The 27,783-nt window shown below is 30.6% G+C and overlaps 1 protein-coding gene across 1 annotated transcript in view; it reads left to right on the top strand.

Moving 5' to 3' along the window:
- LOC111683479 (zwei Ig domain protein zig-8-like) overlaps nt 1–27,783 on the top strand; it is a 174,536-nt gene that overhangs the window by 140,781 nt on the left and 5,972 nt on the right. The window lies entirely within an intron of this gene.

Here is a 27,783-nt window from a genome sequence, read left to right as displayed (position 1 = left end):
TCAAGTAAGAGAGGTGCCACGCCCACAAACAAACTAAGTATTAAAAGTCGTATATCTCAGAAAGTACAACAGTTAGGATATTCCAATTTTGTATGGACATCTTCGACATCCTTAAGATTATTTTTGGAAAAAATGAGCGGAATGACTATAGTGGGCGTGACACTTTCCATATGAAGAAAATATTGAATAAGTATATCTGAGAAAATATAGCAGATAAAGTCTTCAAATTTTGTCGGAACCACTTTAGTGTCAATATGATTATTTAAGGAAAAAGGGGACGGACTAAAAGTAGAGGCGTGGTACCTCCTATATGGATTAAATACAAAAACTCGCTTATCTGGGAAACTATTAGAGTTAAAATCTTAAAATTTTGCATCCATGTAAACATTTTGGGTATAAATTGGCGGACTACTAAATGTTTTTTTTTTTGTTTTGCTTTTCCCATATGAATAAAATATACAACAATTCGTTTACATGGGAAACTAAAATTTTACACGAAAAACTTTAATATTTATCTGAACATTTTGGGGAAAAAGAACGGAATTTCATTAGGCGTCTTGAAACAACCACCCATATGAATAAAATAGAAAATTTCGTATATCTATGAAACCATTAGAGCTTAAGTCCTCAAATTTGCAATAACAACTAATTCGTATTGTCGTTTGTCTGGAAAACTATTAGATCTAAAATCTTCAAATTTTGCTCGAAGAAATTTAACATGTATTTCAACATTTTGGGGAAAATGGGCATATGAATTAAATAACAAGTTAGAGTGCTATATTCGGCTGTGCCGAATCTTAAATACCCTCCACCAGCTACTTTTATGTTATTACTTTTCTAATTGATCAAATATTTGTAGAAATAAGTTTTCTCATGTCTTTAATGGAAAAAATCCCAAAAGTTAAATTTATTAAAATTCCAAGATTTATTGATCATTATAAATTTAGTAATTTGCATGTATGTATGTATGTATATGTGTGAAAGATTTAAAGATTTTCAAAATACAAATACATATATAATTATGTTCTACACAAAATTTTGTTCAACACAAATTGATAATGCTCTTTAAATACGGTTAAAGTATTTTTAGGGGCAGGACCTAATATAGGAGAAATAAGTATAAGTATACAAAACTAATATTTTTGCCAAATTATGTATCAATAGCTTAATTTGGTAATAAGTAATGTGCGTTTAAGAGATTTTCGTAAAAGGACTTTGTATGGGAGCTATGTCCAATTATGTATATAAAGACAAAAATTCAGAATTCTGTATCTATATCATTACTTGGTAAAAAATATTGTGAATCTAAGTGATTTTCTGGACCTAGTATGAGAGCTATGACCAAATATGGACCGATCGTAAAACAATTTTATAGTGAATTTATGTATACAAGAGCAATATTTTTGATAAATATATGGATATCAATATTTGGTTATGACTTATGTGCGTTTTTTCTGATTTTCGGAAGGGAATTTTGTATGTGTGTTTTTCTAAGAGGGACCTTGTGTGGGAGCTATGATCAATTATGAACCGATCAGAAAAACATTTCATAATATTATTTCTCTGTATATGAGCAACACTTGTGCCAAACTTTATATGGGTATTTTAATTTAGTAATGAGTTATGTGCGTTTTAGTTATTTTCGGGAGAAGACCTTGTATGGGAGCTATGACCAGTTATAGACCGATGGAAAAAAAATTCTTAGTAATATTTTTTGTATATGATCAATACTTGTACCAAATTGTATATGGATATCTTAATTAAGTAATGATTTGTACGTGTTTAAGTGTTTTTCGGAAGGGGAACTAATATGGGAGCTATGACCAATTATGGACCGATCGGAAAAAGATTTATGTGAGAACAATGCTTGCAACAAATTTTATATGGATATCTTAATTTACTAATGAATTATGTGCGTTTAGGTGATTTTCGGGAGGGGACCTTGTATGAGAGCTATGACCAAATATGGACCGATCCAAAAAATCTTTCATTGTAATATTTCTGTATATAAAAGCAATACTTGTACCAAATTTTATATCGATATCTTGATTTACTAATGAGTTATGCGGGTTTAACTGATTTTCGGGAGAGGGCCTTGTATGGGAGCTATGACCAATTATGGACCGATCTAAATAAACATTCATGGTTATATTTCTGTATATAAGAGCAATACTTGTACCAAATTTTATATGGATACCTTAATTAAGAAATTAGTTATGTGCGTTTTAGTTATTTTCGGGAGTGGACCTTGTATGGGAGCTATGACCAATTATGGACCGATCCAAAAAAGCTTTCATTGTAATATTCCTGTATATAAGACAAATATTTGGACCAAACTTTATATCGATATCTTAATTTGGTAATGAGTTATGCGGGTTTAACTGATTTTTGGGAGGGGACCTTGTATGGGAGCTATGACCAATTGTGAACCGATCCAAAAAAGCTTTCATTTTAATATTTCTGTATATAAAAGCAATACTTGTACCAAATTTTATATCGATATCTTAATTTAGTAATGAGTTATGCGTGTTTAAGTGATTTTCGGGAGGGGACCTTGTATGGGAGCTATGACCAAATATGAACCGATCCATAAAATATTTCATTGTAATATTTCTATGTATAAGAGCAATACTTGTACCAAATTTTGTAACGATATCTTAATTTAGTAATGAGTTATGCGGGTTTAACTGATTTTCGGGAGGGGACCTTGTATGGGAGCTATGACCAATTGTGGACCGATCTAAAAAAGCTTTCATTGTAATATTTCTGTATATAAGAGCAATACTTGTACCAAATTATATATCGATATCTTTTTTTAGTAATGAGTTATGCGCGTTTAAGTGATTTTCGGGAGGGGACCTTGTATGGGAGCTATGACCAATTATGGATCCATCCAAAAAATTTTTCCTCGAGATTTTTCGAGAAAATTACATCAGAATGTGCAAAAAATGCATATTTTTTTCGAGGTTGTTTCAAATTTTGATTCATAACTTTTCCCGATGTGAACCGATTTTGCCCATTTTCAATACCAAACAACTTAGGAAAACGAAGAACATTTTGGGTGAATTTGGTTAACTTCTATTGCTTCGTTTTATCGTGAGCGTGTTTTACACAGACAGACGGACAGACGGACATAGCTAGATCGACTCAGAATTTGATAAGGACCCAGAATATATATACTTTGTTGGGTCTTAGATGAATATTTCTTGGTGTTACACACGGAATGACAAAGTTATATATACCCTCTATCACCACTGATGGTGGTGGAGGGTATAAAAAAATTGTTTGTTTGGGAAACTATTAGAGCAAAAATCCTTTGACATTTATGTCAACATATGGGTAATAAATTGACTGACTAGCAAATCCCATATGAATTAAATATAAAAATCCATATATCTGAGAAACTATTGGAGCTAGAAAATTCAAACTTTACATGAAAAACAATGACATTCAAGCGAACATTTAAAAAAATGGGCGGACTTTCAGTGGGTTCTTGGCATCTCCCATATGAATATAAACATATAAATACAAAATTTCGTATATTTGGGAAATTATTATATTATTTAAATTTTTAGTAGGTTACATTAAAATCTAAATTAACATTTGGATAAATTGGCGAACATGCAATAATTTGTGTGACATCTCCATATGTAAAAAAATATTTTCTTTGTATACAATAAACAAATAACTGATTCCGTATGGAATGTGCGGCCAACGTCGCTCTTTGCTTAAGTATCGAATATCGGTTCACGTTTTTGTGTAGCCTTTATACAAGTGATCCCCCGAAAAACAACTTTAGAAATCATAATAGCGGAAAAATTCGACAAAAGTTCTCCCGAAAGTCTGAAATGATGAAAAACGAGCAAAATTACTGTTCTGTTGTCCTTAAAAATTCGACATAAATAAGTCTTATATGATGCAAATTCTCCCGAAAGTCTGAAATGATGAAAAACGAGCAAAATTACTGTTCTGTTGTCCTTAAAAAGTGATTTTTGTCTGTTCTAAAGCTAAATACTTTTGATTTAGTTTTTAGGTTACCAGAAGGGTAAGAGGAGAGTTTCGTGTTTTTCACAAGGTCCACACCTAAATGGCCAGGCCGACTAAATTTGAAACAGAAATATGTCTTTACTGAAAAGTTTCAATTGGTTATATCCTTATCAGAAAGGGACGAAATAAGGAACGCGGTTAAATAATTATTTTTTTTAAATGAAGAATCAAAAGTATTTCTACTTATAAACTTTGTCTGTTCTAAAGCTAAATACTTTTGATTTAGATTTTAGGTTACCAGAAGGGTAAGAGGAGAGTTTCGTGTTTTTCACAAGGTCCACACCTAAATGGCCAGGCCGACTAAATTTGAAACAGAAATATGTCTTTACTAAAATGTTTCAATTGGTTATATCCTTATCAGAAAGGGACGAAATACGGAACGCGGTTAAATAATTATTTTTTAAAATGAAGAATCAAAAGTATTTCTACTTATAAACTTGAAATTTTTAATATTAATATTTAAATAAATTAAAAATTCACAGATAAAATTAACGAATTTTGTTTTGTTATCTTAAAATGATAAGAAGTTTTTGAATTTGTGAAGGTTATATTTTAAACATTCAATATTTTAAATATATTAAATATTAATATTTTTGATAAATTAAACGGCAAAGGAAATATTTGTATTTTTGCTACATTTTGTGATGCAATTATGTTTTATTATGACAACGACTGAACCGTTAATGAAATCGTGATCGTGTGAATGCTCCTTAAGGAAATATATTTTGTTTTAAGCTTTCTCAATGTTTTGAAGAGTTTAAATCATGCTTTAAAGGAGAAAATAGTTACAAATCCGAAATTTTAAGTATTTATATATAAAAGGCAATTTTTACCATTCAAGCATAAAGAATTTTGAAAAAAAAGAAGAAAATGTGTGTTTTGGTAGATTTTGTGAAATTTATTCTGAATTATGTATTTTGAATGAATACTTTGATTTCGACATATTAATTTTAGAGGTAAAAAGCAAAACCAGTATTAATTTGTATGCATTGATCTATAGATTTCATATTATAAATCATTTAAAATCCCGGGCAACACCGAGTATAAAAAGCTAGTACAGGCAAATCCCGAAATACGAATGATATAATGTCAGGTCCTTTCGTTAAATTGAAAAATTCATTATGTCGGAATTATTTAATGTATTAAATTTTTTAATTTTGAACATCTATAAGGTTTGAAAATTTTGCTAATTGATTTTTGTTTTCTAACCACCTAATTTTCTGCTATTTCCTCAACTTTATTTTGTTTGTTAGATCCAAATTCAATCTGAAAGATAAAATTAAACTCTTTAAAAAGAAAACTGAACTTGAGAATCGATAACTGAGTCTCATGCTGATAATTTTAAACCCTGCACAGAAAAATGTGTCCAAAATCAGTGTAACAAATTCAGTTGGTTATTAACAATTTCAATATTGAAACACGCTTAATTAATACAAATATTTTATCTGAAACAGATATGTTATTTATTGTATTTTGGCAATAATAATACACAACATTTCTTATTAAATCTATAAAAATTTTGTAAAAAAAATATTTATTAAATTTTAACAAAAGTTTTATTAATTCTAAACTGAAAAAAATCCATGCCTAATATATACGAAAAATGTCGTACATTGTTCGTTGTTTCGCACCACGAAATTCTTTCGTAATATATACGAAATTGTACGAAATATTTTAGTATAATGCAAAATACTCTTAAAAAAATTAATTTACATAAATTGAAGAAAGGGAATTTTTAATAGATATGGTAAAATTTACGAAATATTAATTTATTCAAACATTTTTGTTTGGTTTAAAATAAATTTTCTAATTTTAGTTAAAAATTATTCTCAACATGAATTTAAAAATTTTTTATGAAAATAATTCGTGAATAATATTATACTTTTTCTTAAATTTTATAAAAATGTTGTAGTTTTATTTAATCATAATATAATTAATATCATTATGTTTAATTTCGCTAAAATTTAAGACAAAAATATTACGAAAGGTTTTCGTACTTTCGTAAAAATAGAAAAGTGTTTTATTAAATAATATTTCGTATTATACACGAAATTTTTGTAAATATTACGAAAATAGAAGTTACGATTTTTTTCGTAAAGTTGAGCATGGATTATTTTCAGTGTACAAAATTTAAAAAAATGTACTTAAATATTTACAACTATTTTATTTCACATTATTGAAATTATTATTTTTTTATACCCTTCACCTTCGTGAGAAGGGTATATATAAGTTTGTCATTCCGTTTGTAATTTCTATAATTTAATAAAGTAAGCTATGTCTGTCTATCTGTCCGTCTGTGTGTTTGTTGAAATCACATTTTAGAGGACCCCAGATATCGGAGAGATCCGAATCTTCAATAATTATGTTAGACATGCTTTCGAGAAAATCGCTATTAAAAATCATCAAAATCGGTCCATAAATTCCGGAGATATGAGCAAAAATCCTAGACAACCTCTGAAAATTTCATCAAAAATTGAGATTTTTTTCATGCTCAGACAGAATTTTTAAAAAACAAAATACATAATCATTCGGTAAATTTTGTTATTGTACTCTTGTTTATAAAAACAAGGCAGAGCGAGAGCAGCAGAGCGAGAGCAGCAGAGCGAAAGCAGCACTAGTGTGTTATTATTGGCTAAAGACATGAAAAAAGCTGAGCCTGGCTTAAGTTAGCAGCCATAGAAGGGAAGTTTTTCGTTTTTCAAAAGGTAGTTTTTGAATTTTCGATACTATTAAACCTAGAAATATGAAATTAAGTATGTAGAGTCATAAAAGGGAACTTTTTGCTACTTTTTCGTTTTTCAAAAGGTACTTTTTGAATATTATATGATATTGAACCTAGGAACATGCAATTAAGTATGTAGATTTGGAATTAGGTGAGAACTTTTTGGTACTTTTTCGTTTTTCAAAAGGTAGGTACTTTTTGTGTTTTCTATAATATTGAACCAAGAAACATGAAATTTAGTATGTAGAGTCGCAATTAGTTGAGAACCGGAAAAAGTGAACTTTTTAAAAAAGTTTTTTTTTTTTTTTAAATTTTCTAATATTGAACCTAGAAATATGAACTTAAGTGTGTAGAGTCTGAATTATAAAAGGGAAGTTTTTGGTACTTTTTCGTTTTGCAAAGGGTACTTTTTGAATATTCTATAATATTAAACCTAAGAATATGAAATTAAGTATGTAGATTTGGAATTAGATGAGAACCCATAAAACGGAAATTTTTGGTATTTTTCGTCTTTCAAAAGGTACTTTTTGAGTTTTCTATAATAATGAACTATGAAACATTAAATTAAGTATTAGATAAAAACACATCAAACACGGATTAGATAAAACACATCAAAGAGGATTTTTGGTATTTTTTGGTTCTGCAAAAGGTGATTTTTGAATTTTATATAATATTGAACCTAGAAACATGAAATTAAGTATGTAGAGACGGAATTTGGTGAGAACCGGAAAAATTTAACCTTTTTGTATTTTTTGTTTTTTAAACGTTCATTTAGAATTTTCTATAATATTGAACATAGAAAAATGAAATTTGGTATGTAAAGTCTGAATTAGGTGAGAACCTATAAAACCTATATTTTTTTGGGTACTTTTTCGTTTTTCAAAAGGTACTCTTTTGAATTTTCTATAATATTGAATATAGAAACATGAATTTAAGCATGTTGAGCCCGAAGAAATTGATGTAAAAGAGGACTTTTTGGTACTAACTGTTTATTTTTTAACACACCATGGTGAAGGAAATATAAGATTCGACACAGCCGAATATAGAACTCTTACTTGTTATTGTGAAAACTGAAATGCTTATACATTAAATGTTATAACCAAATAAGAATTATATCAATTAATTTTAGTACACACAAAAACTTGTTTCATTGTTGTATTCCATATGCTGACATAGAAATAGAAGTCAATCAAAAACATTTATTTAATCATTAAAAATATTTACTGCAAATTAAATTTATTTCAATAAAGTGTTTGTTAGAAAATATTTTCCTTCTGTGTGAAAAGCAAACATATAGAAACTTCAAAAAAAAATACCTTTTTCAGAACGAAAAAGCTACTACTCTACATATGTAATTTCATGTTTCTAAGTTTATTATTATGGAAAACTCAAAAAGTACATTTTGAAAAACGAAAAAGTACCAAAAAGTTCCCTTTTATGACTTCTAACTTAAGCCAGGCTCCACATACTTAATTTAATGTTTCTAGCCAATAACAACGCACTAGTACTGCTCTCGCTCTGCTACTCTTGCTCTGCTGCTCACGCTCTGCCTTGTTTTTATACCCTACACCACTATAATGGGGAGAGTATTATGCGTTTGTGCTGAAGTTTGTAACACACAAAAATATTGGTCCTAGACCCACCTTAAAGTATATCAATCGCCTCAGAGTAGATTTAGCTATGTCCGTCTGTCGTCCGTCCGTATGTCCGTCTGTCGTCCGTCCGTATGTCTGTCTGTCTGTCTGTCTGTCTGTCTGTCTGTCTGTGTGTCCATGTAAACCTTGTGCGCACGCTACAGATCGCAATTTTGAAGATAATTTGATGAAATTTGGCACATACTTTTTTTTTGGTTCAAGGACGATCGCTATTGAAAATGGTTGAAATCGGTCCATTATTTCTCCTTGCCCCATACAACCGTACCCCCCGAATCGGGCTTTTAAGCTCATAAGTACGTTAAATGTTTTATAATGTCAACGTAGAATCAGCAAAAATTAGTTTTATAGAACAATAATTGACAATACTAATTTTTATAGTGATCGGGCCTCATTTGACCCTAGCCCCCATACAGACTCCCCTTCAGAAAATGACTTGAATTTCAAAATTAACTTATAACTACTTATAAAACGATTAAAATCTAATTTTAAATAGCGATCTTCCCGAAAGCATGTCTAACAGAATTATTGAAGATTCGGATCTCGCCGATATTCCTCTAAAAACTGATTTCAATAAACATACAGACAGACGGACATGGCTTAATCGACTCCGCTATCTATAATGATCTAGAATATATATACTTTATAGGGTCGGAAAATTATATTTTAGAAATTACAAACGGAATGACAAACTTATATATACCCTTCTCACGAAGGTGAAGGGTATAAAAATATACACAGAACCAAAAATTTAAAGAACTGCTAAGTTGGGTGTAAATATGAAGAAATTTTTTCAGATTTGTTCGTTGTTTTTTGTATTTTAGTAAATAGAAGAAATTTCTTCATATTTACTATTATCGTTTCGTTGTTAAGGGGTGGTAAATATGAAGAAATTTCATCAATATAGTTCTCATAAATAAATATTTTATTCATAATGAAGAATTTTTCTTAATATTACTACATATGTGCTTTTGAATAGTCGTCTTAACTAACAGAAATTCTTTTGAATACTCTAAATTAAATACAAGGTATTTTATGCCTTCAAATAAGTCAAGGTTTCTGTTGGTCCAATATTGAATATTGGCTAAATTTTAAGGCTTGTTTGATATTTTTTAACAATTCTTCTTCACATGCGGCTACTGTGTTTCTATTAGTAAAAAGCTTTGCTGAGATTCTCGTATGGTAAATATAGTACATATTTTCCCTATATGAAACATTAAACGTTTTTATTTATGGCACCAAAAGGCTATATAAAAAATAAATAATAGTAAAATTATGTTAAATTATTTTTAGATAAAATATACATATTAAAACACTTACTCTCACTTGTGATATCTAGACCGATACATAAAAAAATTGGTAGAATGATTAATGTGTACATAAAACATATCCAAGTCGAATTTTATCATGATAAATCTGTAAGTCAATGAAATATGTGCGTTTAAGTGATTTTCGGGAGTGGACCTTATATGAGAGCAATGACTAATAATGGACCGATCCGGGAAAAATTTGGTAGGATGATTAGTGTGGACATGAAACATATTCATGTCGAATTTTATCCATATAAATTAATAGTTCAATGAAATATCTGCGTTTAAGTGATTTTCGAAAGTGGACCTTATATGGGAGTTATGACCAATTGTCTGATTTTGAACATAATTGATTCCTGAGCGAAAATAAAAGTGTGTGACAAAATTCATCGAATTATCTTCGTAGTTTCCGAGATCTCATTTAATGGTGGAGGGCATGATAATTATAAATGTCAAACTCAAGTATAAAATATTGTTCAATTTGATGAAAAAACAATATTCGGCTGTGTCGAATCTTATATACCCTTCACCATAGTGTATTTAAAAACTATTAATTTTGTAAAATTTATATTTTTTATTTTTCCGACTATATTATTGTTATATCAAGAGCAAAACAAAAGAAACAGCGCTAAACGAAATAAAACAAAAAAATACACAACAAAGCAACAATAAAACCAACAGACATCCAAAAATACATCATTTTCCCAATACACAGTTTTGTTGTTGCTTATCCATCAAGGTATGAAAAATATTGCCTTTTTTATGAAATTCTTAGAGGTTGTGTCGGATTATTGCTCATATATCCGTCATTTATAGACCGATTTTAAATAGAGGTTTTCTGTCTAACTGTTATCTAACAGAATTATGTCTAACAGAATTATTGAAGATTCAGATCTTGCAGATGTCTGGTTCTTCGAAAAACTGATTTCAGTTGGACAGTCAGACGGACATGGCTTAATCGACTCCGCTTCTTATAAGGATCTTACGAGGGTGAAGGGTATAATTAAAAAAAATAGTTTTTTTTATACATTTACTATTTCAGCTATTCTAAATTCTACCTACTACTAGTTATTTTATACTGTAGATATCTATTTGTTTAAATTACGCACATAAAAGTAACAGATCTGTAATCTGTAAAAAAATATATTGGTCAGTATTAGAACGTCAATAATAGTGAACAATAAGACATAATAATATTTTCAATAATATAATTTGAAGCCCGAAAAAATTGAAACTAAACCCCAGAACTGACCGTGGGGCACATGCGCCAAATATGCTTGTGATGTAGAACAAAATTTTATTAAAATATAGAAAAAATCAGTTTTGTGAAATAAACAATAAATAGCTGGTTTATTATACTTTGTTTAATGAATTCAAGTATAAAACAGCAAAATAAGTTTTTATTTTTGTAATTTTTTCTATTATTTTTTAATGACAAATCTTCCCCATCCCCTTGGCGCATTTACCCCATGGATGGGTCGGTATCGCCGTTTTTGGTCAGTGCGGAAAAGTTAAAAAAATATGTACATGAGGATGACTTAGGAAAGATTGAAAGAAATAAAACTAAAACCAACATATCTAAGTATCCGTACCAAGAAAAAAAATTAAGAATATATATTGTGGTTTTAATTTGAGGCCGCCTCAAAAAAAAAATGGCGTATGGTCCCCCTTCTACCCTACTTTATTTAAACATACACGAAATCTATTAAAATTCATTTAAAATATTTTTGCAAATCTAGACCGTTTAAACTTACTCTTCCTGACATTTAAGAAGATTAAATTTTTTTTTAATATTTCTCGAAAAGGTATTAAAATTTTATTTATAATAAAAAATAGATATTTAAATATAACATTACCCATATAATAGTACATATAGGTGAAACTGAAGCGGTTGTCAAACAAAAAAATTTATTCTCTTCACACAGACGAGCTCTGAGAAATATAAACACACTTGTGAAAACTAAACGTCCTTACAAAACTTCATATTTTCTCCGTGAAATTTCAAGGATATTAGCCCCTTAATGTTTATTATTTTCTGCAACACTTTTAAACTATTTCAAACCCCGAAAATAAATTATATTTTACAAAAAAGGAAAAAATATATGTAAGTCTTTGACATTTCATTTTAATTAAAACTAAATAAGATTTTTACATACTTTTTTTCATTTTGCATTAGGGCAGAAAAATAACAAAATGATGTGTTTATAATATGTTTTAAGATAAAATATATTTTCGAAAAAGGTAATTAACCAATATTTTCATTCGCTAGCAAGATATATTAATTATAAGGTAGTGTTATCAGAACAGCTCATCGTGTGTATAATTAATGTCAAACTTTGTTTTCATTTTGTAAATGTCAAACTGGTTTCGTTGTGTATATGTAAAATTTGTGATTAAAGTGAAATTGTGTGATTAGGGTATATTTTTAAGCTTTAAAAGTTCAAGCATCAAAAAAATTATAAACAGATTCAAATTTATAAAAATTTTTTGTTTAATAAAAATTCGCTTTGATTTATTTGTCAGCTTTTTTGAAATATTGCCCTAATTGCCAATTCGCCTTCAAGTACATCCACAATGTCAAACTACATATAAAAAAATATAACGAATTCGCTTGGTATTCTGAATTCGCCGATGACACTACCTTATAAAATTAATATACATTGATTCGCTAGTATACAAAATCCCATTAATAACACAAAAAAATAAAGGCGACACGAAATAACTCCCAATGAAATAACACCCAATTAGGAAAATGAAATTACTCTCAATGAAATAACATTTAATAAATATGAAATAACTTCCAAATAAAAAAGTGAAAAACACACAATTTTAACGAAATTAGATCGACGATGTAATTTTCAAAAATTGGGTTTTATTTCATTATGAAATAACTCCCAAAAAATATGGTTTCTACAACAGCCTGATGGCATACTGGACAATTTAATTGTTCATTGTTGGAAATAGCCTGTACTTTTAATTTAAGGAAACATTGGTAACACATTTTCATGTGTCTACATGGCAAAAACGAAGTATTAGGCTCTTTATTTACACAGATAAAACACAATTTAATTTATATTTCTATGTTCGCCTGCGGCGTTTTTCCATCCTTCCAAAACATCTTCTGTTTTTAATTATACAACAATTTTATCTGATAAAAACGCAATAGCAAAATTCTGTTTGTTCGTGGCAAATTTTAAAAAAGGGCGTTTCATCGTTGTGTTTGCTAAGTCCAAAATTTTTAAAAACATCTTCCCTTTAAAACGCCTTTTGCTCATCACTTGGTGTCTTTGGAGACGTCAGGAAAACTTTGATAGTTAAGTTTTGCAACCCACGTTGAATTTTGGTAAAATCTATGTTTTTTGTAGCATCTAGGGAACTGCATGTATGCAAAATATTTTAAATGTAAAAGACAGTATCTTTATATACAGATTTTTTAATGTAATTGTTTGCTATTCCTGCGGCGACCACTGATAATTTCGTATTCCGTAATTTTCGATGTTGCTTTTTCAAATGCACTCAAAAGAATATTTTAAGTCAAATATTGATAATACTAAGATGTTTTAAGAATATTTGAAGATCGACCTAACGGTTTGAACTGTAAACTAAAATTTTAAAAGTCTAAAAAAATTTTAAAACTTAATTTTATTAAAAAAGCCCAAAAAATTGAATAAAGCCCAAAAATATTTTTTTTTAAATAAATTCCAATTTTTTGTGCTTCTACTAATACATTCTCACCAGTTAGGTCTTTGACAGAAGGCTCAGGTCTTTACAATCAGTTTTGCATATATATTACTATGACCTGGTTTACACTAGGAAACTTCTTTTGGGAAACTTTTGATTTTTGTGTGTGAGAGAAAAAGAAAGAAATGTCATCTCTTTCTCTCACACACAAAAAAAGTTTCTCAACAAAAATTTCCCAGTGTGAACCAGGTCTATATGACATTACCTTTTATTTTATATTAACTTTTCATTCATGTTTTCCAATATATTTTATTCACATTAAAATTTTTTCTCTTTTTTTCTTGTGTAGCGTCATATTTCTTAATATTATTTAGGAAAAATAGAGTTGCATCACTAAAAGCTATTAGATTTTGAGTAGATTTTAATGAAATGTAGTTGAGAAGTAGATTTCGTTTTGTATGTGAAATCTAGTTAAAATCTACTAGATTTGGCTCGAAATCTCATAAGTACAAAAATTCGTGTATGTGTTTGTTTTGTAAATTTCTAACATTTCTCAGGTCTCACCCGAGAACATGTATATTATATCACAAGAACTTCTGTTTTCTCCCCTCAACAGGATTTTTCACATTGGATGCAACAGCGTTGTGGCATTTGTTTACTAGTTCTTCGATTCTCCGACTATCATCAACGTTGGATCTGATGAAAATAGTTAAAGAGGCACAAAGAAATAATAAGAAATTGTTATATATTGTGATGCTCATTCCCGCCATGTAGCCGATAAAGTTTCGGAATAAGTCTAAAACTAATTGCACAATCTTCCGGAAAACTCTTCGCAAGCTATTTAATCGGCACGGCGATCGCAGTATACTTTAATGGATAGTATAATAAACTCTGCGAAGTTTTCTGTGACCAGATAGCTAAAATGAGCGCAGCCTCCTGCCTTAAATATGTTTTAATGAGTGCAATATCTACCAACTTTTCGGAATTTTGGTTAAAGTAGTACACGTGACACCACTTATTCCTAAGCAATATGTGCGCTGGACTTCCTGTAATAGTTTGATATTAAATTTGGCGAATGAAGTCCACCAGATTATTGAAGCATAAGCTACAATTGGTCTAATTACACTTTTAAGCACACTACTCGTTTTCGCGGCAAAGTATTTTGTGCTTTTCATATATTCTTTGCATTAACTTACATGATACGATTCAAATACAAAAAATTATTTTTTTTTTTTTAAATTAACAAAAAGAAATTATAAAAAATTTATTTATTGATTGTAAAATTGAAACAGTAGATGGAAAGAAAAATTGAAAAGCAAGTTTGTTTCAATTTTAAAAAGTTTCAGTGTATTGGTAAAAAAATGAAACTTGAGTGTGTAACGTCCAAGTTACTATGGCATCGAGGAATAAAAGAAGAAAGAGGACTGTGAGAGCCATAATATTGCTAGCTATGCAGCCGGGAGGGGGGTTTGTGTCCTTTTCTACTTATATCCGCTTTTCCAATACAATATTTTTTATATAGACTCCCTTTTTATTGCAAGGTTAATTAAATATGGTCCTGTACGACTGTGTAATTTTACAAAATGGGATAAATCTTTATTAACGCCTTAAATAAGTCACCCTGATGTTATTTGGGGACCATGCCTCATAACCCTTTCCTACAATGCTCTAGTGGCATTTATCTATTAAAACTAGAACCCCACATTTATCCTACCCTATCCACTCATCACATTTAAAGTAAACCACAAAAAATTAAGTTTAGCAATCCATTATAAGAATGTTATTTATTATTTTTCAAGAATTACTTAAAACAACTATTTATTTTTAAATTATTTAAATAACTATTAAATGATGCATGAAAATAGGTAAAACAGTAATTATTAAGAAAATACATGTTTCAATTTAGTTTAATGAATTTAATCTTAATATGTTAATCATAATGTAATTCTATTCATTTTATTCTAATAAGTGTAAATATATAATCTCTAATTATTTTTTACGAAATAAAAACAAAAATTTAGCAAATTTAACACTTACGTCGACCGATTGTGCAATTTAATTTATCAAAAAAATATAAACATATATTTTTAAGAAGTAAATAAAAGCAAAAATTTCAATGTCAATGTCAGGATTTTACCAAAACAGAACAAAAAAAATTGATATAATGTTAAGCAACTGAGCGCATCTGTTAATTAACATTAATAAAGAAACGCAATGAGATTGAAAATTTGTCTCTTCATTAATATTATTTTGGTTTGTTTTTGCTGTTACTTTTGATATCGAAATGCAAGAATAGAAAAAAAAATATTATTTAGTTTCACTTACCAACGTGTATTGGGATCTTGTAGAAGGCCTTCTGCTTCGAACTCGAACATGTTGTAACACTCTCTGCTGTATTATTGTTGATAATAAGAAAATGTATAATCTTGCATTCTAAGTGAGATTTGTTTAATATGTTTAGAGGAAATGTTTAGATTTTTTGTGCTTTGTTAAATTTGCTTAGTATAAAGCTACGTTCAGACCTGTAAAATATTTGGTCCAAATATTTATTATAAAATATTTATAAAGTTGCGTCAAACAAATGCAATATTTATTTCATGTTCAGACTTGAATAAATATTTGATGGTATTATTTTATCAAACAGTGCAAAAATAATTTGGTTCAAACACACACAATTTGTGTTTGTAATTTGGCAATTTGTTTTAATTTTAACTATTTTATTAGGTTTAAAATTAAATTTTTATAATAAAAGTGTATAATATTAATATATAACACGATTGAAAAAACTTTGTTTGTCGAATCTGAACATAAAATATTTCATGTTAACAAACAGCAATGCGGATGATTTTCATAAAACAAATTGATTTGCTGGCAAATAAATATTTTCACATTGTTTCATCAATGTGAACACCAAAAGTCAAATAATTTACGTCGTTTTGGTAAAATAATTATTTGATCTTGCAAACCAAATGTAAGATCAAACAGCGTCAATGACAGCTGTTCTTTGTTTATTTTCTGAAAAAGAGTGTTATCACCTCATACAAAAATGTAAATAGTCGCTTATATGACTGGTTTTATTTTATTTTTTATAAAATATAAATCTGAGACAAAGTTGTGACATTTAATTGAAATTCAAGCAATTGCGTAAATTAATGATAATTATTATTTTTGTTGTTTGTTTTGTTATTTATTGGTTGGTAACAACATACTATATATAGTTATACTACATAATATATGCATCTATCGTGTAGTTTGCAGTCTAGTCCAACGGTTCCCAAATTACAACAAAATAAGAGATACTGTTATCTCGGAGTATGAAGTTAGGCCACATTACATAATTCAAGGACAAGCTTATCGAAGCTTTAAGTTTGTCAAATTGTAAACAAAAGTGTTCTTGTTTGGAAGGACTAAAATAATTTCCGAAACAGAGGTGACTCTTTATTCGTCTTCAATACGTTAATCCAGGTAATTTTAAATATAAATATTCCATTTCGACGTGATTTTAACTGGATTTTAACTGGATTTTGTCGACCAATATTATTAAATTAACATCAGAAAATGCATAAATAGTCAAAACCATGCAGTAAAATTCACAGTACTTTCGATTTCAAGTCATATTATGCAGATAAACGCATTCCGCAACAATATCTAAGAAGTTCAACTTTCTTATATTATTTTCCCGAAAAATAAGCTAACATACTCAGATTACCCGTCTGCAATCACAAAAAAAAATTTGCAACGTGACTCTTTAAGCACATTTCGACGATATTTGATGAAGAAACCTTTTCGTTACCTTAAAGAAAAATGAACGTGAAAGATCTCGCGATCATAAAATTAAACATCATGTTAACATTTCAACAATGAAGTCATTATATCTTCAAAAACAGGCAATTGAAACTTCTCTGAAATATTAATTATTCTCAATGTACGGGAATGTTTTATAGAAATGACATATCTACATCTGTTTGACCTTGGGATTTATGGACTGTGACATTTTTCGGATGAACAATTACATATTTAGAACAATAAGATATCAAAATATGTATGGGGGTCCGCGAATTTAAATACATTTTTCAAGGGGTCCGCGAAGTAAAAACCGGGGGAACCGCTGGTCTAGTCTATAGTCAACCTATAGTTTAGTCTATAGTCTGTACTCTATACTCTAGTCTATACTCTAGTTTATAGTATTGTTTATAGTCTAGTCTATAGGTTATAATCTAGTCTATAGTTTAGTAATTAATTCAGAAATTATTTAATTAATTTATTACTCAATTTATTTAAACAATTATTTATTATATTAATGGATATAAAAATATATTAATAATAAACAATTCTCTATAATTTTCAATTTTATAGATATGTAATTTAATGAAAATTATTTATAATTTGGTTATTTCCGGGCTTATAGCGATTTTTTTGAAATCGCTATAAACCGTTCCAAACAACCAAGGTTTTTCGCTACATTGACTACTTATACTAAATAGCAACAACATGACAGTAAAGATCCACCATCTATTTCTTTTCCACTTGTACAAGGTATTGAAATGTAATTTCAATACCTTATGCAAGTCTATCCATCTCTTTTCCAATTGCACAAGGTATTGAAATGTAATTTGTATTTTTTTGTGGTAAAATTTTGATGAAAAGCATATATTTTTGGCTTTTGGTTTGGTTGCGCATTAGCTGTTCTTGTTGTTATGTTCCTCGTTGCCTGCAAACAAAATCTTGTTTTTTACTGTTTTATCCGTCAATTGCTTTACGAAATTATTTATTGTAATGTTAACTCCGGGCAAACAAACTTTTACTATTTGTATTGAATTGTGTTTGGCTTTGTCTCTTCAAACAAAACGTCAAAATAGAAATACTCATTTTAAGCACATTATGAAATAAAAATGAATTTATTTTTTTGTTTTTAGGCAGAAATTTCTATGAAATCGAAGAAAATATTATTAAATAGTTTCTTTACCGTTTAACAAAAATGTTTCATGTTTGGTGTTCACATTGTGTTCACAAATAAAAATGTTTCACGAAAAACAGCTGATATTATGTTTGCTCTTCAAAAATATTTTGTGTTCACATTACAGCCAACAAATATTTAATAAAAAACGTCAAATATTTGATAGGTGTGAACGTACCTTTAGTTTTATGTCTGTGATAGATTCTGTGATTCCTTTTAGTTTTAAGTAGGTAAATTTTTAATATAGCTAAATTTTATTTATTTTATATATCTAAGTTATTGTTTTTATATTTTTAGTTTTATATTTTAATTTATATATGTATATAGTATTTATTTTAGGTTTAACAAATCAAAATATTTTTATATTTTTCAAGAGCAAAACTTATAAAATTTTAACACTTTTCATATTTTCAGTTATGAGTTTATTTTGGTTTTAGTTTTTGGTTTTTGAGTTCTTTTGACCAGAAGTTTAAATGGATTTACAGATGATTTGGACGGGAGAGTGAAATATCAATTGAACGCTACTTTCGCTTTTACATGAATAAAATTCCTAGGCCTTTCCTTATACGCTTGGATCACAAAAGTAGAACGATCTCCCAACTTTTGCAATCCAAATCTGGGAAAAGGATTTTAATAGATGGATGAAAGTATAATGACTATAGTTAAGCTAAGTTCAGACCTGTAAAATATTTGGTCCAAATATTTGTTATAATATATTTATAAAGTTGCGTCAAACAAATGCAATATTTATTTCATGTTCAGACTTGAATAAATATTTGATGGTATTGTTTTATCAAACAGTGCAAAAATAATTTGGTTCAAACACACACATGTTTTGCAGCCACAGTATATTTTCGTATATTTTCATGCAAGAAAAAAACAATTTGGCAATTTGTTTTAATTTTAACTATTTTTATTAGGTTTAAAATTAAATTTTTATAATAAAAGTGTATAATATTAATATACACTTTTATTATAAACAATTTGGCAATTTGTTTTAATTTTAACTATTTTTATTAGGTTTAAAATTAAATTTTTATAATAAAAGTGTATAATATTAATATATAACACGATGGAAAAAACTTTGATTGTCGAATCTGAACATAAAATATTTCATGTTAACAAACAGCAATGCGGATGATTTTCATAAAACAAATTGATTTACTGGCAAATAAATATTTTCTCATTGTTTCATCAATGTGAACACCAAAAGTCAAATAATTTACGTCATTTTGGTAAAATAATTATTTGATCTTGCAAACCAAATGTAAGATCAAACAGCGTCAATGACAGCTGTTCTTTGTTTATGTAAATAGTCGCTTATTTTATTTTTTATAAAATATAAATCTGAGACAAATTTGTGACATTTAATTGAAATTCAAGCAATTGCGTAAATTAATGATAATTATAATTTTTGTTGTTTGTTTTGTTATTTATTGGTTGGTAACAACATACTATATATAGTTATACTACATAATATATGCATCTATCGTGTAGTTTGCAGTCTAGTCCAACGGTTCCCAAATTACAATTAAATAAGAGATACTGTTATCTCGGAGTATGAAGTTAGGCCACATTTCATAATTCAAGGACAAGCTTATCGCAGATTTAAGTTTGTCAAATTGTAAACAAAAGTGTTCTTGTTTGGAAGGACTAAAATAATTTCCGAAACAGAGGTGACTCTTTATTCGTCTTCAATACGTTAATCCAGGTAATTTTAAATATAAATATTCCATTCCGACGTGATACACAGATTTTAACTTGATTTTGTCGACCAATATTATTAAATTAACATCAGAAAATGCATAAATAGTCAAAAACCATGCAGTAAAATTCACAGTACTTTCGCAAAGAGTTCAAGTCATATATTATGCGGATAAACGCATTCCGCAACAATATCGAAGAAGTTCAACTTTCTTATATTATTTTCCCGAAAAATTAGCTAACATACTCAGATTACCAGTCTACAAGAAACCTTTTCGTTACCTTAAAGAAAAATGAACGTGAAAGATAAGATGTCAAAATATGCATGGGGGTCCGCGAAGTAAAAACCGGGAGAACCGCTGGTCTAGTCTATAGTCAAGCTATAGTTTAGTCTATAGTCTTGCCTACACTCTAGTTTATAGTATTGTTTATAGTCTAGTCTATAGGTTATAATCTAGTCTTTAGTTTAGTAATTAATTGAGAAATTATTTAATTAATTTATTACTCAATTTATTTAAACAATTATTTATTATATTAATGGATATAAAAATATATTAATATTAAACAATTCTCTATAATTTTAAATTTTATAGATATGTAATTTAATGAAAATTATTTATAATTTGGTTATTTCCTGGCTTATAGCGATTTTTTTGAAATCGCTATAAACCGTTCCAAACAACCAAGGTTTTTCGCTACATTGACTATATTAAATAGCAACAACATGACAGTAACGATCCACCATCTATCTCTTTTCCACTTGCACAAGGTATTGAAATGTAATTTCAATACATTGTGCAAGTCTATCTATCTCTTTTCCACTTGCACAAGGTATTGAAATGTAATTTGTATTTTTTTGTGGTAAAATTTTGATGAAAAAAAAATATTAAATGAAATTTTAGAATATATAGAAGTTAGTATTTAATGATATAGCTTTTTAGTAAATATAAACACATATATTTTTGGCTTTTGGTTTGGTTGCGCATTAGCTGTTCTTGTTATGTTCCTCCTTGCCGTCAATTGCTTTACGAAATTATTTGTTGTAATGTGAACACCGGGCAAACAAACTTTTACTATTTGTATTGAATTATGTTTGGCTTTGTTTCTTCAAACAAAACGTCAAAATAGAAATACTCATTTTCAGCACATTATGAAATAATAATGTATTTAATTTTTTGTTTTTGGGCAGAAATTTCTATGAAATCGTAAAAAATATTATTAAATAGTTTCTTTAACGTTTAACAAAAATGTTTCATGTTTGGTGTTCACATTGTGTTCACACTAAGAAAATATTAGTTGGTTGAAAAATAAAAATGTTTCACGAAAAACAGCTGATATTTTGCTTCCTCTTCAAAAATATTTTGTGTTCACATTACAGCCAACAAGTATTTGATAAAAAACGTCAAATATTTGATAGGTGTGAACGTACCTTAAGAGACATAATTATAGAGCATGTTAACGAGTTTCCTTTAGTAGAATCACCCTACTGTCGCCAACGAGTACAAAAGAAGTACTTGGATGGTGAAATATCGTCGGTTTCTGAAATGTATCGTTTGTATGAAATTTGGTTCTCCGAAAAGTCAATAGATATCAGCTTAAAAGCCACATTAAGACAATATCGCGATGTTTTTAAAGATTCTTTCAATATTTCATTCTATATTCCAAAAAAGGATTTATGCGACTTATGCGAAAAATTCAAGAACTCTGATGAACAAGGAAAGAAGCTCATTGAAATTCAATTCAATCACCATTTATTTTGTAAACAAAAATCTAGAGAATTGAAAGATATCGACAAAAAAGAGTGTATTGAAAACGACAATGTTATTACAGTTTGCTTTGATTTTCAAAAAATTTTGTCATCACCTTGTGCTGAAGTGAGCACTTTTTACTACAAAAGAAAATTACACGCTTATAACTTTACAATTTTTGAGCTTGGTTCCAATATAGCATCTTGTTTTGTATGGGATGAAACAGTTGCAAAGAAAGGTGCAATAGAAGTATCCACATGTTTATTTCAATTTATATCCACAAAACATAAGGATTTCGGCATAACAAAGTTTAATTTATGGTCTGACAATTGCGGAGGTCAAAACAAAAATAAAATTGTATTCTCTATGTATGTATGGATTGCACGAAAACTACAAATCGATATTGGTCACAAATTTTTAGAAAAGGGTCATACTCAAAATGAAGGCGATGGTGTTCATGCACTGTAAGAAAAATAAAAGAATATACACACCCACAGAATGGTACTCCGTGATAAGAAATGCTAAGAAAACACCGCCATTATACAATGTAATTGAAATGGACCATGATGATTTTTTGGATTTTAAGCAATTTGCTTCTGTAACAAATTGGACAAAAAATATTCAAAATGAAAAAGTTTGTCTATCAAAAATCCGAGAAATAAGAGTGTATAAAGAACAAAACTATAAATTTTTTTATAAATATGAATTTGATGAGAACTTCAAAGAAATAAAGATATATGATGAAACTAGGAAGAGAAGAAAAAAAATTAAATTGTTATTGAAGAAATACCAAAAGCATACATATCTGGATTTCCTATAACGGAAGAAAAACGTAAAGATCTTTTATATCTGTGTGATCAAAATTTAATTCCAAAATTTTACCAAAATTTCTATAGACAACTTAATGGTTTTAATGGAAAAGAATATGTAGTCGTGTCAGATAATGACGACTAATTAATACAATATAGTTTCTACTTATTTAACTTTATACTGAATGTTTCTGTTATGTTTATTCTTATAATTATTTTAAGAAACCTTGAATTTATGTTATAAATACTTTTTGTTTGAACTGAATTTTTTTTATATAATTTATTTTAGTTTTTGTTTATGAATAAAGTTAATTAAAAAAAAATAATAGTTTTTTTGTATAACATTTTAACTAAAAATTCGCCCATGTAAGAAAATATAATTTTCAAAAATTTTGGTCCAAACTAAAATATTTTATGTATACTTAGGTGATTAACTTAAAAACAATAAACCTATCAAAAACATGCTAAGTATACTTAGACGACCAATAGACAATATTTTCTCCCTGTTAAACCATTCTATGTCATTTTTAAGCTTTGATCCAATTAAAATTTATAAATTTAGAAATACTATAAAATTCTACTCAAATTCTACTAAAAAATGTGAAAGAACAAATGGCGTATCATATATAGTTTACGAGATATCGCGTGAAACCTTTGAGAGCTCATAACTCAAATCTCAGTTTTTCGACTTAGAATGTTATAGAATGGAGGCGTCGATATTGTCTTTTTAGCAATTCGTTATTTTTTTATCATAGACATAAACCTTCTGATACTACTCAAAGTTGTATTATATATACAACTCTTCCAAGTATGAAAATGTAAAAAGAGAATGTTACAAAAACAAAATCAGCTGTAAGCTTATTTATAAAAACAATAATTATAAGCTGAATCAATTTTTTGTATGTAAGATTATATAAAAGAATATTTATTGTTTTGATATATGTACATATGTAATGTGTGACTGTTTACTTGGTGTTAGATGAAGTAATACACTAGAGATGAAGTTAATAAGTAGGTTTGGAAATTACGACTTTATTAGGGATGTTGCCAAAGAGAGAGAAATGGAAGTATATAATGTTGACAAGTAGTTGTTGGTGATCATGCCAATAAAACCAAAATAGTATTTTACTAAAATGACCATTACAGCAGCCATATCGGAACCTTAAAATACCGCGTTTTTAAAGCTGTGAAAATAATTCTACCGATCTATCCAATTAGCCATTTTCTAAAAATATATTATGCAACAAATTATATACCAACACAAATGGCAGCTATAATGCAATAAAAAGATATATAAACGACTGCTATAACATGAAAACTATAAAAGATATTTGTAACCATATCGGAGCCTTAGGTTAGGTTAGCAGGCTGTCCCTTGCAGTTCGCATTAGGGGCACACTTGGGTCCATGTTGTGATCCCTTTGTGGTACCTGAAAAGAGAAAGAAAACGGTCGGCGTATTATTACACTTCGACCCATCTACTCTGGTTTCCTATCCAAAGTCCTATCCAAAGGAGTCTATCCTTCGGATGTCAGCCTCAGATAGATCCGTTAAATCGTGCATGACATTGGCTCCTAGCAGATCCGATCTATGCTCCGCTAGGGCAGGACACTGACAGAGGAAGTGAACAGTACTCTCTTCTTCCTCTTCGTTGACAGCTCCTGCAGAAGTCATTACTAGGAAGGTCTAGTCTTCTAGCATGGAGCCCAAAAGGCCAGTGGCCAGTCACCACTGCAATCAAGTTTCGAAGATTTGCTATCGGGAACTGAATTAGGACTCGTGATCTTCGTGGGTCATACGACGGCCACATGATCCTCGCCAGTCTACAGGTAGCCTCAGTCGACCATCTGTGTTGCGCAAGCTCGTGGAGTTTTTCGCGAATCGAGCGTTTGCAGCTTGAAAGCGGAATGCCAACGAAATTGTCGGTGTACTCTGTCGCTAGTGAGAGTCAGCGATGGTATTACCAGGTATCTGTCGACGACCTGGAATCCAATACAGTCCCACTGTGGAATGTTTCGCCATCTCGTTTAGAGATGCCCTGTTGGTATAAATTCGAATATCTTCATGATATATTCGATAGAACCTGAACCAGTTTGCTCAGTCTGGTAGTTCAGCCTGAAGTGCGCTACATTGGTTTAAAAGAAACTTCCGTTCCAGTATGTGCAATATAGAAGCCACCGCCATCGGTGAAGACCTGATACGAACCGTCACGGAGGATAGATTCCATCTCATTTGGGTCGTGTTGAATCGACACTGAAAAGCTTCTATCAAAAGATGGTTTGGGGGTGCAATAATCAATGTTTCGTGGCATTGCTCCTAGGAAGTTGATTATGGTAGAGTAGCCTGACTTAGTCATATGCCACCTGCCGATTGTACTGAGTCTAATCGCTGAGTTAAGGGCAACCTCCTGAGCCATTAGATCAACAGGTAACCAATTCATCATGACAAAGAGAGCCTTTGATGGAGTGATACGAAGGGCACCTGTTATCATTAGCGCCGCTGCGCGAAGGATTCCTTCAAATCTCTTTCGGTGGACGTCCAATAGTAGGGATTTCCACCAGACGACTGCTCCATACATCAGTATGGGCTTAACTACCATGTGGAAGAGCCATTTGGTATTCTTAGGATTAATACCCCATGATTTGCCTATTGCTCTCCTACATGAGTATAGGGCCGCAGCCGCTTTGTCCACTCTGGTTTGAGTGTTCAGATGCCATGATAGTTTTGAATCCAGGATGACTCCTAGATATTTTGCACTATCAGATCACTTTAACTCGACCCCATTCAAACGAGGGAGAGTGAAAGTGGGTAACTTGAATTTTCTGGTGAAGAGAACAAGTTCCGTTTTAGCTGGATTTACGCTTAGTCCGCTGTTTGTACTCCAGGTACTAAGTGATCTAAGGGCAGTTTCCATTCTATGCGATATAGTGTCCAGGTATTTTCCAGATACTACGACAGACACGACGTCCGCATACGCAATGACCCCAAAGCCCTTGGACCTAAGTTCCATGAGAAGGGGATTCAATGCAAGGTTCCATAGTAATGGAGAAAGAACTCCATCTTGTGGAGTTCCGCGACTAGCCACTTTCGTGACATTTGCTGCTCCCATTTCCGAGACGATGACCCTTTTAGTCAGTAGTCTCTTTATGAAAGCTTGAATAGGCTGGTTTATTCCCAAGCCATGTAAAGCCGATATTATCGACTCAGGGTGTACATTATTGAAAGGCCCCTCAATATCAAGGAAGGCAACAAGTGTATACTCCCCCTGCTCTAGAGTCTTTTCTATGTGACCCACTAGCGAGTGTAGCGCAGTCTCAACGGATTTACCTTTCATATAGGCATGTTGGGACGCTGATAAGAGGTCAGGATTGATACTTATTCTCAGATGTATATCAATGATCCTTTCCAGTGTTTTGAGAAGAAAGGAGGACAGACTAATTGGTCTGAAGTCCTTTGGCTTCGTGTGAGAGGTCTTTCCTCCTTTCGGGATAAAGACCACTTTGCACTTGGTCCAGGGTTCTGGTATATACGAGCATTTAAGGCAGGCAGCAGTATATAACCGAATTAGCCAAGGCATTAGATGGACAGCATTATGTTGCAAATCCGCAGGTATAATACCATCAGGACCCGGTGATTTAAATGGGTCAAAACTCTTAATTGCCCAGTTGATCCTATCTTCATTTATGGATATTTTGGTATCAGTTGGGAGATTTGAGAGCTACATGTCAATTCTGTTTTCAGGAGATTGACAGCCTGGAAAATGCGTAGCCATTAGAACTTCCAAGGTTTCCTGGCTGCTGGTCGTCCAGTTTCCACATGATTTCTGAATGAAACTCGGGACTGGAGGAGTTGACGATAAGACTTTGCGAAGTCGACTGGTCTCGGAGGAACCTTCCACGCCGCTACAGAAGGTTCTCTAAGATTTGCGCTTTGCATTTCTTATCAGATTTTTGAATCTATTTACAGAGGTCTTGTAAGTAACAAAGTCTCCTATTTTCTTTGCCTCATTAAATAGCCTTCGCGATTCTCTTCGAGATTTCGCAATGTCCGCAGACCACCATGGAGGTCTGCTTCTGCCATTGTAGGTCTTTTGTTCACATGCCAGTGAAGTCGCGTGTTCGAAAACGTGGTTTACCGTTTCCACCGCATTTTCTATGTCCGATATGTTCTCAATAATCGGTATATTCTGGAGCGAACGTGAGATTAAAGCAGATTGCTTTTCCCAGTCTGTTCTTCTCCTGTTTCTAAAGGGTCTTGTGACCCCTACATTAGCTACGATTTAAAATCGATATATTGAAACAATAAAGGTCGGTTCGGATCCTGTATTTAAAATATCAAGATTATTGCATAGAATGAAGTTAAATAGTGACTCACCTCTATCGTTTATGTCCGAGCTTCCCCAGACAGTGTGGTGGGCATTTGCATCAGCCCCCATGATGATCGGCATTCCCTTGGAGTTAGCCATCTTAATAGATCTGCAGACCAAGTTGTTTGGTGGTTGGTCGCTGTGGTCGTGAGCCATATAAGCGGCTATTACCAATATAGCACCTACACTGGTTTCCCATGTGGCTACAACGGTGTCTTCATCACTGAAATCAGAGAGGATGAAGATGTTAAGACTGCTTTTAGCTACAATACAGGATCTAATCTTACCAGATCTTCTTTGGTATAGTAGCTTATAGCTTTTCATGCCTAGTCCGCTCACCCTTTCTTGGTGGATCCAGGGTTCCTGGACTAAGGTTCCTCCCCACCAACGCCCATACGGAGGAGCAGAGCAGCCGAAGCTGCTTTGGAGTGGTGGAGATTAATTTGAGTTACTCTCACCATCTCTTTTGTGTCAATGTGCAACACTGTGACGTTGGCGTCCTCCTTGTCTGAGGCAAGGAGATCGTCTTCGTCAAGTGACAGTTCCACTCCGTCAAAGAAACCCTTAACAAATCGAGAGGTTGATTTAGTGGTTCTTTGGCTGAGTGAAATATCAGTCTCGTCGCATGACATCTCTGCAGAAGATAAAGCACAAGTTATTGTTCTTACTTTCACTGGGTCAAGCATTATTGTACTTCGTAAAACTCTGAAACGGGCTCATAGAATTCCGAATGCATTTTCTATCACTCTTCTTGCTCTTGATAATCGATAATTATATATTCTTTGTG

This window comes from Lucilia cuprina, chromosome 6 (assembly GCF_022045245.1).
Source record: "Lucilia cuprina isolate Lc7/37 chromosome 6, ASM2204524v1, whole genome shotgun sequence".
In the NCBI taxonomy this organism is placed as follows: domain Eukaryota; kingdom Metazoa; phylum Arthropoda; class Insecta; order Diptera; family Calliphoridae; genus Lucilia; species Lucilia cuprina.
The sequence above is the reverse complement of the archived record's forward strand: the minus strand, read 5'-3'. Positions and strand labels throughout refer to the sequence as shown.